Below are 11,292 nucleotides of genomic sequence, written 5' to 3'. Positions count from 1 at the left end.
AGGTACTCCACCCCATATTGCTGGGGGCTGCAGGAGATGGAGGTGCTGCACCATTGAGAAGAACAAAGGCACAACCCCAGAAGCCTGTCCTGATTCCCCAAATGTCATCGCGGGAGACTCAGGCCCTCCTGTTGCCAGCAGGTACGCACCCCACTCAGACATGTAGTGGGAGAGTTAGTTCCCCTAGAGGACCCTATCTGAGGTTGGGGGGGGAACCCTTTACATAATATCACATAATGGGAATTAGGGCATGAGACATAAAAGTAACATTAGGATAAAGGTGTCCCTGTCCCAAAGAGCTTACAATCTAATTTAAACGTATGGAATATCTCTCTGTATCTCATTAATTAAATACACACTGTATAGTACCATTCAGTATCTATCATTGACATTATGAGTGACATTTACCTGTGAAAGTGTAAAAGGACACATACACCTAGTGGTAATGATAGCCATGGCCGCCGACAGGGGGGGACAGCCAGGACTGCTGTCCCGATCCCACCCAGTTAAGGGGGCCCGGCCTCCCTGCCGGCAACTCTACAGTTCTCTTAGTGCAGGCAAGGCGGGCCCTCCGCTTTTCTGTCTGCCGCCCTCATCTATCCCTCCATTCCCCAGGCCTCTGTGGGCCTACAGGGCCCTTCTGTGCACTAGCCATGTATCTCCAGCAGGTTCATCCTAGGCCCCCAGGTAAGCTCGCATGCCCTGGTCCCCCCATATACTACCCTCCCAAGCCCCTTACCTACTAAGGTGTGTGTGTAATTTTTTTGGGGGGGTAGGGGGCTTATTGTGTATATTTGGGGAGGGGGCATATTGTGTGTGTCTATTTTTGTGGGGGGTGGTTATTGTGTGTGTGTATTTGGGGAGGGCACCTATTGTGTGTGTCTGTATTTGGGGTGAAGGGGGCTATTGTGTCTCTGTATTTGGGGAGGGGAGCCATTGTGTGTCTGTATTTGGGGAGGGGGTCTATTGTGCATGTGTGTGTGTCTGTATTTGGGGTGAGGGCAATGAAGTAAGGATATTGTATCAAACACCTGCCGATGTTCAGTGCTATTGACACATCTAAGTGTTGGGGAAAACTGAGCAATAAATGTCCAGATAGCCAAATCACAAGGTAAGGAACAAAGGAATAGACTCACATGGGATGTGTATCCTCAGGTAAATGGTGAGCCAACTGTATCCACGATCCAGGGGTAAAGGTGTGCATCCGTCTGCAGGAATCAATGAACAGGAGGAGTGAGAAAGACGGAGCACTACATCCAGTGCTAGTTAGCCAAAAAACAACAAGGGCTGTATAGTCCGAAAAGTGTTGGTGTGCTGTTTGTTACTATGATCCATTAAATATTTGTTTTGTGGGAACGCACCCTTGTTGTTTTTTGGCTAACTAGCACTGGATGTAGTGTTCCGTCTTTCTCCCTCCTCCTGTTCCTATATACCATTGACAGTGTATGTCGTGCTGTGTGGATTTTATCATCAAATTTTTCCCAAGGCACTGGAAGATAAAGGGACTTGCTAAGAACACAAGAAGCTTATATTGGGCTTTAAACTGGGTTTTCTATACTGTACATTACCATAAGGGTCCAGAACTACAAAACTCCATTAACACAGTAGCGGACGTGATGTTCTCTGACTTAACATGATATCCTCAAAGCTAATTTTATGCAAAAACAACGTCCGAACTACATCTAATCAGCATCATCTTAACGCCACGTTATTGTAGCATAATGCTGTATTATCTTCCAATTATGTCATAGTAAGACCATGAAATAGGTCTTAATATGACGTCACACAAGCCTGAACTCTGACACTCCGGCCACCTGGAAGCGGGATTCAATGAGGAACAGTGGGAAGGATGTGGCTCCGCATAGAGCACTGGGCCTTGATGGGACTGCAGTATTGATAACCCTGAAGCAAGATGAATGAGAAAAATAGGGTGCTCAAACCCAGGACGACTCCATCCAATTCAATGATTGATAAATGTTTTACCCTGGAGATACCAGTGGGAGTGGGTGGTAAATAAAGACTTGTAAGTCCTCAAAGACAACTGTCAAACTTAGCCATGAAAGTCTAGAGACCATAAAAAACCCCACTCACGTCATCTCCAGGGGTGGTGGACAGGCGTGCCAGCCATGAGGGATCCGAAATCCAGATAGAGACAGAAGGAAAAAACGAATGGTGCACAGCCAGGGAGCTGGCTGTGCGCCATTCGTTTTTTCCTTCTAACCCTGAAGCAAGCACTGTTTTTGTGAGTGCAATATGATTTTTCTTTTACCTGCTGCATAATACATGATACACAAACACACATCCACCTCCAACCGTGTAATATCTATTTTAAAGATCATAATTACTCAATATTTGTTTGTCTAAAAGATTAGTATCTTCATTGTGGTTTAAAAGCCCCTCTGACAAAATGGAGGTTAATAAACAGATGTAGCTGCAGGTCTGGAGACAGTGACCAGCCACGACCTCGCTGCGGGGGGTGGGGGGGGTCCATGCTTCCTGATCAGACTCCCCACTGTGATAATCCTATGGTGCTGAGGTCACGGTCACACAGTGTGCTCCTGTACTGGAGACAGTAAGGTTTTCTAAATCTGTAGTAGCAAGAAACTAGAGGAATAAACCTCTAGCAATGCTAACCAGGAAATGTCCATGTAGTAAATATGCAAATTAGAGCATTTAAATCTTCATTTTCTTTCCAAACAAAACATCTTAATAAGCCCAGAACTCCATAATCCACAATGTCTGTAATCAATGTATATACCACTGTGTGGGTCCCTTGAATGCCACTATCTGTAGACTCCCATTAGCCTATAATAGGTATATCTTGTATAGGTGTCAATGGCTATGTTTGACCTTGATTGTAGTAAAAGTCACATTGGATAAGTAACATACAGGCATACCCCGGTTTAAGGACACTCACTTTAAGTACACTCGCGAGTAAGGACATAGCGCCCAACAGACAAACGCCAGCTCACGCATGCACCTGTCAGCACGTCCTGAACAGCAATACCGGCTCCCTACCTGTACCGAAGCTGTGTGCAAGCGGGGAGACTATAGAGCCTGTTACACATGCGTTATTTACATCAGTTATGCACGTATATGATGATTGCAGTACAGTACATGCATCGATAAGTGGGAAAAGGTAGTGCTTCACTTTAACTACATTTTCGCTTTACATACATGCTCCGGTCCCATTGCGTACGTTAAAGCGGGGTATGCCTGTACAATGATAAAGTTACTCACTGATGACCATGTGGAGATCCGGGTGCTGTCGGCGTGCTCCTACCAGAGGAATTCAGTATACAAAAGGTCGTGAGAGGCGGTGCAGCTGCCTTGGAAAAAACATATGACCAGTAGTGCAAAAGAACTAGGTACAAAAATGTATTGTTGGCACATTTAAAAACAGTAAGAGAGCACTCTTACATGTCTCAGTGAGACTGCAGCTTTAACTAAGTCTGTACATTACATCCACCTAATTTTCGGTTGACCGTGCTGTTAAAGCCTTATCGGATTAATTTTGTTCGCAGGACAAAGATCAGCGATGTTAGGACAGACAGGAATGTGCCTTTTGCAGTTTAATCTTTAATATGGGATTTCAGCAATAGTGCCATTTACTTCACTGCTCCATGCAGGCCGGCACCACTGTTTCCAGTTGCGGGTCATTTATTTCCAAAGACAGGTTTGGGGAGCGCAGATTTCACCATATGTGGAAAAATATAAGAATAGTATAGTGTACTGTAGTTGTTTTTTAAATAAGAGACATCATGGTATCAACAGAAATGGGGACTCACACTTTCTCAGTAATTAAACAGCAGTGGATATCAATATCAATCTCAGCTCAGGAAGATCCGACGTGGTAATCCTTGGTGCAAGACAGAAAAGAACACTCTTAGTGCAACTTTGTATGCTCAATAATGGTAATATATTTAAATGAATAGTATCACACTTACATTTTATCAGTGTGGCATGTACATGTAGCCATGTGTAAAAATTGTGTACATCTCTTTCTCATGCTGGCAGTAAGACTGGTAAATATGCAGGGTTGCCAGCAACAATCATGGAGGTTTGCCCTCAAGCCCTGGTGAGGTGTCATATGTAACAAAGGAAGTGACAACATGTTTTGTGTCCACTGTTTGTGACACAGAGGTGTGTCTGTTTCTGGAGGCTATATAAGACACAGCACTGCCAAAAGTTAGGGGTTCTAGTTCTGTAGGAGTTCAGTTCTGTCTAGTCTAGTTCAAGGAGGTCTGCAGCAGTTCAAGGCTGTCAGAGTCAAGTACAAGCTAACTACACACTGTGTTCAGGGACCTGGCACAGATGGTGATCTCCCTTAGGGGAGAGGTGTACCAACTCTATTAAGAGAGGAGGAACCTTCTGAAGGGGGGTACCTCAACAAGATGAGCAGCTAAGCACAACCGCTATGAGGGGCAGTCTGCCTATGGAGATGCCCTTGTTCAAAAGATCCCTTCTGTGTGAGAGTGAAGTTATTCCACAGAAGGATGCACCTGAGAGGAGTTCCCCATCAGCTATTTCCCCTGTGGCCGCAGAGATCCTGATGGGGTGGAGGCGCTGTAACCGAATGTGAGTAGGACTTTAACCACACTACCTCAGACGCCTGTTATGGTGATATTCCCCATACCAACCAAGCGGGAGACTCAGGAGTCCTGTTACCAGCAGGTGCACCACATCACACAGACATGTAATGGGGGCCGATTAGACCACAGGGGCCAATGTGAGATTGGGTGGGGGCCCGTAAAACCGTTACATTTTTGGAGGCGCTGCTGAGAGCTGTATCAACAGGACAGGCTTTTGCTAGGCACACTAGGAAACAGGGAGAGTGTATGCTGCCAGTCAGTGCTGTGTATGGGGACGGGACCTAGGGGTAGTCAGGAAAGTCATGGTGACATCGCAAAGCACACCCTAGGGGCTCTGAGAGGAGTAAAGTGGATCTGGAGACAGGGCTATAGCTGTCCTAGTCGCCTTGAGGCAGCTAGTTGTGGGATGCCATGCTCATGGGAATAGCCTGGATAACTCGGGTCAGGAATTCCAGAGAGGACCTGCACTAGAGGTGGCCAACACTAGGTAGACGGACTAGTACTGCATGGGAGAAGCCAGAGTACTCTAGCCAGTATGTTTACAGAATGATCAAGAGGTGATCACTAAAAGATGCCCACTTAGTTGCACTCAGCCTAATTGTCGTAGTTATTAAGACACAACAGTAAGCGTCAAAAATATGCATATATGATGCAAACACCAGGGAAGGTAAGTACAAAATAATAAAATTGTATTTAAACTCTTCTATACGAAAAAATGTATATACACACACACTATAATAAAATATTAAAAATGAAGTATGCCTATTATTTACACAGTATATACCAGATCATGCATATAGATCCCCAAAATGTAGTTACTGTAGATATCACCTATGTTAATACCAAATTTATCACTGATATCAAGTTGCAATCTTCTACATGTAATGGGGTAAAATATATATTCAGAAAACTGGAATTCAAATGGAAATTCCCAATAGTGGGCTATTGCACGGAGGGGTAAGTATGGTCAAATGGTTGTTACTTATACCTTCACTGCTTGTAGGAAAATAGCGTATACATTGGTATGGTGTTACATTTGTAGCAGTACAGGATGTGTATCTACCCGTGTTTATGTCTCACAAGTAGCTACAAATGTAACACCATACCAATGTATACACTATTTTCCTACAAGTCAAGAGCAAGTAGGCCACACAAGCTCCCAAAACTGCCCTGCACCGTCGGCACCCGCGGCTCCGAACAACGGGATCATCCGTGACCAGAAGTGACGCGGACCATTGCCGGAAATGACGCGACGCAATCGGAGAGACCAGAGGATCTGTGCCACCTTTAATTGTTATGTGTACATGCCACACTGATAAAATGTAAGTGTGATACTATTCATTTAAATATATTACCATTATTGAGCATACAAAGTTGCACTAAGAGTGTACTTTTCTGTCTTGCACCGAGGATTACCACGTCGGATCTTCCTGAGCTGAGATTGATATTGATATCCACTGCTGTTTAATCACTGGGAAAGTGTGAGTCCCCATTTCTGTTGATACCATGATGTCTCTTATTTAAAAAAAACTACAATATATTATTCTTATATTTTTCCACATACAGTATGGTGAAATCTGCGATCCCCAAACCTGTTTTTGGGAATCTACATAAGGAGAGTTGGATCGTCTCAAAAGGGTTGAGCTGCGATTTGTAACACTTATGTTCTAATAACACATTTGCACATTTAATATTAGAGAGCATATAATTATTGTTTTATATAAGTATTATTTATTTAATACTCACACTATTTTGCCTCGTAGAGGAGCGCCTTAATCACACTTTTTTTGAATGAGCGGGTCATTTCTTGCCTGGTTGGGCTGTGTGCGGCCATTGTGGCCATGGCCGCTTTAGGGGGGAGGCAGTGTTCGCTCCTCCTGCCCCTACGGTTGTCCTGGCTGACGCCAGGATGGTTTCCGTTGTTGGCTTGGGTGGGCTGGGCTCATTGTGTTTGAGTGCCTAGGGCCCATCTCCCAACTGACAATGAGTTAGCTTTGCGGCTGGTGTGGTGACCAGCTTTAGGTTAAGGATGCTGAGTCAGCATTGGGATTAGTGTAGAGCCATCTGCGGAGTTGATTATCGCACAGTTTGACTGGGTTAATGTTCCTTCAGATCGAGTTTGGAAGGTTTCGGCGGGGCTGGCGGTCTGGGGATAGTTTAAGGGGTTAAATAGCCCCGCTGGTGGTGGCTGTTTGGGGGTTAAGTGGAGGGTAACCTTGCCAGATGGGGCTCGGTTACAGTAATGCCTGGTGGTGTCATGGTGGGCGAGTGGGCAGGGCTCATTGGGCTTTGAGTATCTGGGGCCCATCTCGCAGCTGACGTGTGTTCAGCTGAGACTTGGGACGGTCCCAACAAATGGGCCATGATTTAAACGTCATTGGCCATACCTGGTGGTGGAACAATCTGGCACAGTTAGCACCTCCCCCTTTTCCTGTATATGATTAAAAGCCGCGGCCATTGTACCTCCAGACCTTTGTGTGTGTGCTTTATTTGCGGGATGTTGTGGTGGGGGGCGGGACGGGGCGGGGTAGTTGGGGGAGCAACATCGGGGGCTCTGAGATCATGATAATTTTAAAGAGACAGAAACCCCATATATTGAACCTTTGAAAGGTTATATGAAGTGTTCTCTGTAATCTTTATTTCATTACGTGTCAGACAGAGTGCTTTTCAATTAAGGGGGCCATGGAGACAGTACACATTAATAAGACTTAAAGCAGACCCTCCCATTGACATGAATAATGATTTAGTCTATCATGAGATATGTACGCCTGTAGAAAGTTAACAATACTTGAAGCGATAAGATTTCAAGACGCTGCCCTCACTCATTATTCAGCTGTTCGGTAGAGCAGTGGATAAGGAGGTCTTTTGTGTTTAAAATATATTTGAAACTCCCATAAATAAGCGCTTTCTAGAGATGAGGGACATTTTCTCTGAGTGTAATGAACCAAGTGAAATGTGCCTGGTTTTTCTTTCATACAAAAGTTTGCGAAAAGGGTCATGCTTTGCAAAAAAATAATCATTAAATAATCATTAAAAGTCATTGTGTGTGGCCCTTTGATCAGTTGAATAAAATAGTTTGTGTGGTTTAATTTGCTTTTATTTCTCAAATGCATAAATGTTATAAACAGTGTGTCAGAGGGATACCCCCGCAACAGCCGAATGAATGAAGTGTTATGATGGTGCTCCCTAGGTTGTTAACTGACTTGATATATTGGGAGAAAATGTAACCTAGTAAGGGCACTCTATCATAACCTGGATGTACAATGATGTAATTAAAAACAATTATCTTTATTAATATCCACTAAAATAAAGGTCGTTAAAATGATAATTGAACATAAACGGGTATCCAGTGGTAAAGACCCTTAATAAGAGTCCAGGATATGTAGAAGGGTGAGGAGCCCCTTCACTTGCTGTATCTGGAACTGCTCCTGAGACTAACAAATTGGTACTACAATGTCCACTGTCCTTCCAATAAGGAGAATAGTTGATATCTAATCAGTAAAAACCTATTGCATGGATACGTGCCATTTCTGCCGAACATCCATCACCTACGTGGGCCATATGGTGTCTGTGGACGAGGTGGCTACCGACCCAGCCAAGGTGGAAGCTGTGGTGAATTGGCCGAGACCCAACAATGTGATGGAGCTGAGGTCCTTTCTAGGGCTCTGTGGATATTACCGCCGGTTTGTAGAAGGGTACTTCCATAAGGCCAAAGTACTGAATCATTTACTGAAGGTTTATCCGGAGGCACCCAAACAGAAAAATACTACCCCACGAACACCCTTCGGGGATCGGTGGACATTCACTTGTGAAGAGGCCTTCAAAAGGCTGAAGAAGAGTCTGACAGAGGCCCCCGTTCTGGCCTATGCTGATCCAGTGAAGCCTTACGTCCTGCATGTGGATGCAAGCTTCAACGGATTGGGAGTCGTACTACAACAGAAGTATCTGACTTGACTGCGGCCAGTGGCATATGCGAGAAGAAGTTTGACTCCTAGTGAAAAGAACTATCCAGTGCATAAGTTGGAGTTTCTTGCCCTCAAATGGGCTGTCGTAGAAAAGCTGCACGACTATTTATATGGGGTCTCTTTTGAAGTCAGAACCGCAACAATCCGCTGACCTATATTCAAACAACAGCCAAATTGGATGCTATGGGTCATAGGTGGTTGGCCGCCCTATCCAACTATCAGTTCACTCTGAAGTATAAGGCCTCGGATATGGTCAGCGCTTATGCGCTGACCCGTGCTGAGGCACGCTTACGCTCGGCACTTAGCCCCTGCAGCCGCAATGAGAGCGGCTTTAGCAGGGCTCGCTTACGCTTCCGCAAGCATGCGGAAGCGTAAGTCTTAGCAAAATTTTAAATTTTCGCGCTTGCCGGAGCGCAGGGCCGGTCACGTGAGCGGTTTGCCCAATGAGGGCGAACCAGCTCCGTGACGTCACTGGCCCACCCCCCAACACGCCCCCGAACGGCGCGCGGTCTAAGGCCAGGGAAAGCACCCACTTTCCCTCAGCCTCCGCTGTGCATAGAACCAGATTCAAAAGGCATCGGCAATGTGCTTGTAATGACAGATCACTACACCCGATACGCCCAAGCATTTCCTACAAAGACCAGAAAGCTATCACTGTGGCCAAAGTGCTAAGGGAGAAGTATTTCATGCACTACGGTTTGGCAGACCGAATGCACTCTGATCAGGGAAGAGACTTTGAGAGTAAGCTTATCAAGGAGTTGCTCAAGTTGCTAAACATTCACAAGTCTAGAACCACTCCCTACCACCCTGAGGGAGATGCGCTGCCCGAACGATTCAATCAAACATTGTTGGATATGTTAGGCACTCTAAAAGACTTTAAGGGAGAATGGAGCATGGCGGGTCACTAGTACATGCATACAAATGTACTCGGCACGAATCCACAGGGTACACGCCGTACTTCCTAATGTTTGAGCGCATCTACCTGTGGACATTCGTCTAAGGGTATTTACCGATGGGGTACCCAATTTGACTCACTATCGCTCTGTGAAGCGACTTCAGGACAGTTTACATCGTGTCTACCAGCTTGCCGAAAAGACTGCAGCCCAAGTGAATGCTAATAATAAAAGGAGATACGACCATAAGGAACGCTATCGAGAACTTCGGCCTGGAGACGCTCTTCTACTGCGTAACTTAGGGATTCCCGGGACGCACAAGCTGGCGGATCGATGGAGAGAAGGACACTTTGAAGTAGAGTCCCAGATCCCAGTCCTCCCTGTGTACCGCATACAGGATAAAGATTGCAGGGTAAAGGTTTGGCATCATAATCATTTGCTGCCCATACCCTAAGTGGGGGGAGGATGACTCAGAACCAGAGATTGTAAATAATAACTCTGAGCCTGCAGAATCCACTGACACTTCTACTCCTATCAGTACGCAAGATCAAGATCCTATGGAGGGTACCTCTGCTGAATCCACTAGTGACTGGTGGACACCTCCCGAAGGAGCACAGCGTAATGGGCTGCACCCCAAGACCTGTCTCCAGCAACTTCCACAAGTCGTCCTCTTAATCCCAGTAGTACTAGCTTTGTGCCTAATAGAGACAGTGTGCTATCCGATTCATCTCCTGCCAGAGAAATGGGGCCTCAAGCCAGAGAAATGGGGCCTCAAGCCCCAGAACCATTTTCTTGTGAGGAAGCTACTGAAACTGAGACTCGTCAAAGTCAAAGAGTGAGGCGTCCACCTAATAGAGTGGTGTACGATCAATTGGGGGCACCCCACTATGAGTCTCAGCAGCCGGCTAAAGCTAAGCTGGCCTCCGTGATTAACATGTTTACTGAATTGTACAACATTGTTTAAGTGGAGTGATATTATGTACCATAGTTATGTATTGCATTTTTCATTATATAATTGTGTGTATGCGTTCCCAAGCGGGGTTGTTGTGGTTTTCACCAGGGGGAGGATGTAGCCAGGTCCCTGGGTCCCTACCTGCTGCGGGAAAAGGGAGGATGTCTGCTCCGTGTGCACGTTGGCTGCGGAAGCGTGGGTGCCGGCGAGGGGAGGCAGGAGAGCACCGCTGGCAATCAGAAGTGGTGCGCGCGTTGCCTGGGGCTATCAGCGGTGTAGGGCTGTAGGCGCCACCATCTTGAGGTTGCGCATGTGCAGTGAGTTAGTGTGTGCGACGGAGCCCTCAGAGACCTTGCACATGCGCAGGAGATAGCGCACAAAGCAGGGCCAATCAGGAGAGGCTATTGGCAGGGACTACAAGTCCCATGAACCTTAGGGGCGGCCCTGATGCCAGGGAGCGAATAGGGAGCAAGAATTTGCGGGCAAGACAGGATACAGTCACTGACTAGGGACCACGTTAGTCAGTGTGTGCCAGGCAGGGATAGGGGACAGAGGGTCCATGCAGAGAGGCAAGTAGCCTCTACACTAGGCCAGCATACCCCCTAGGCTTAGATAGACCCTGAGTCCTCAATGAGTTTGTGGCTGCTCCAGGGACAGGCCCTAGAATAGGGACCGTACCCCTTAGCACTGCAGTAATAGTTTAGGGAGACAGCGGACGCTGCATTCCTTGAGAAGAGGTCTGGGACCAGGCCTCAACAGAGGGAGAGAGAGAGACATTACCCGGGTGGGATCACCCCTGACGGACGTCGCGGAGGAGCGTGGATTGGCGGATCCTTTTTGAAGAGCTGCGGACCAGGTGCTGGAGCTCCCGGCAGGTACTGTCTGTAAAG

Source organism: Ascaphus truei, chromosome 1, assembly GCF_040206685.1.
Source record: "Ascaphus truei isolate aAscTru1 chromosome 1, aAscTru1.hap1, whole genome shotgun sequence".
NCBI lineage: Eukaryota > Metazoa > Chordata > Amphibia > Anura > Ascaphidae > Ascaphus > Ascaphus truei.
Note: the sequence above shows the minus strand (reverse complement) of the source record.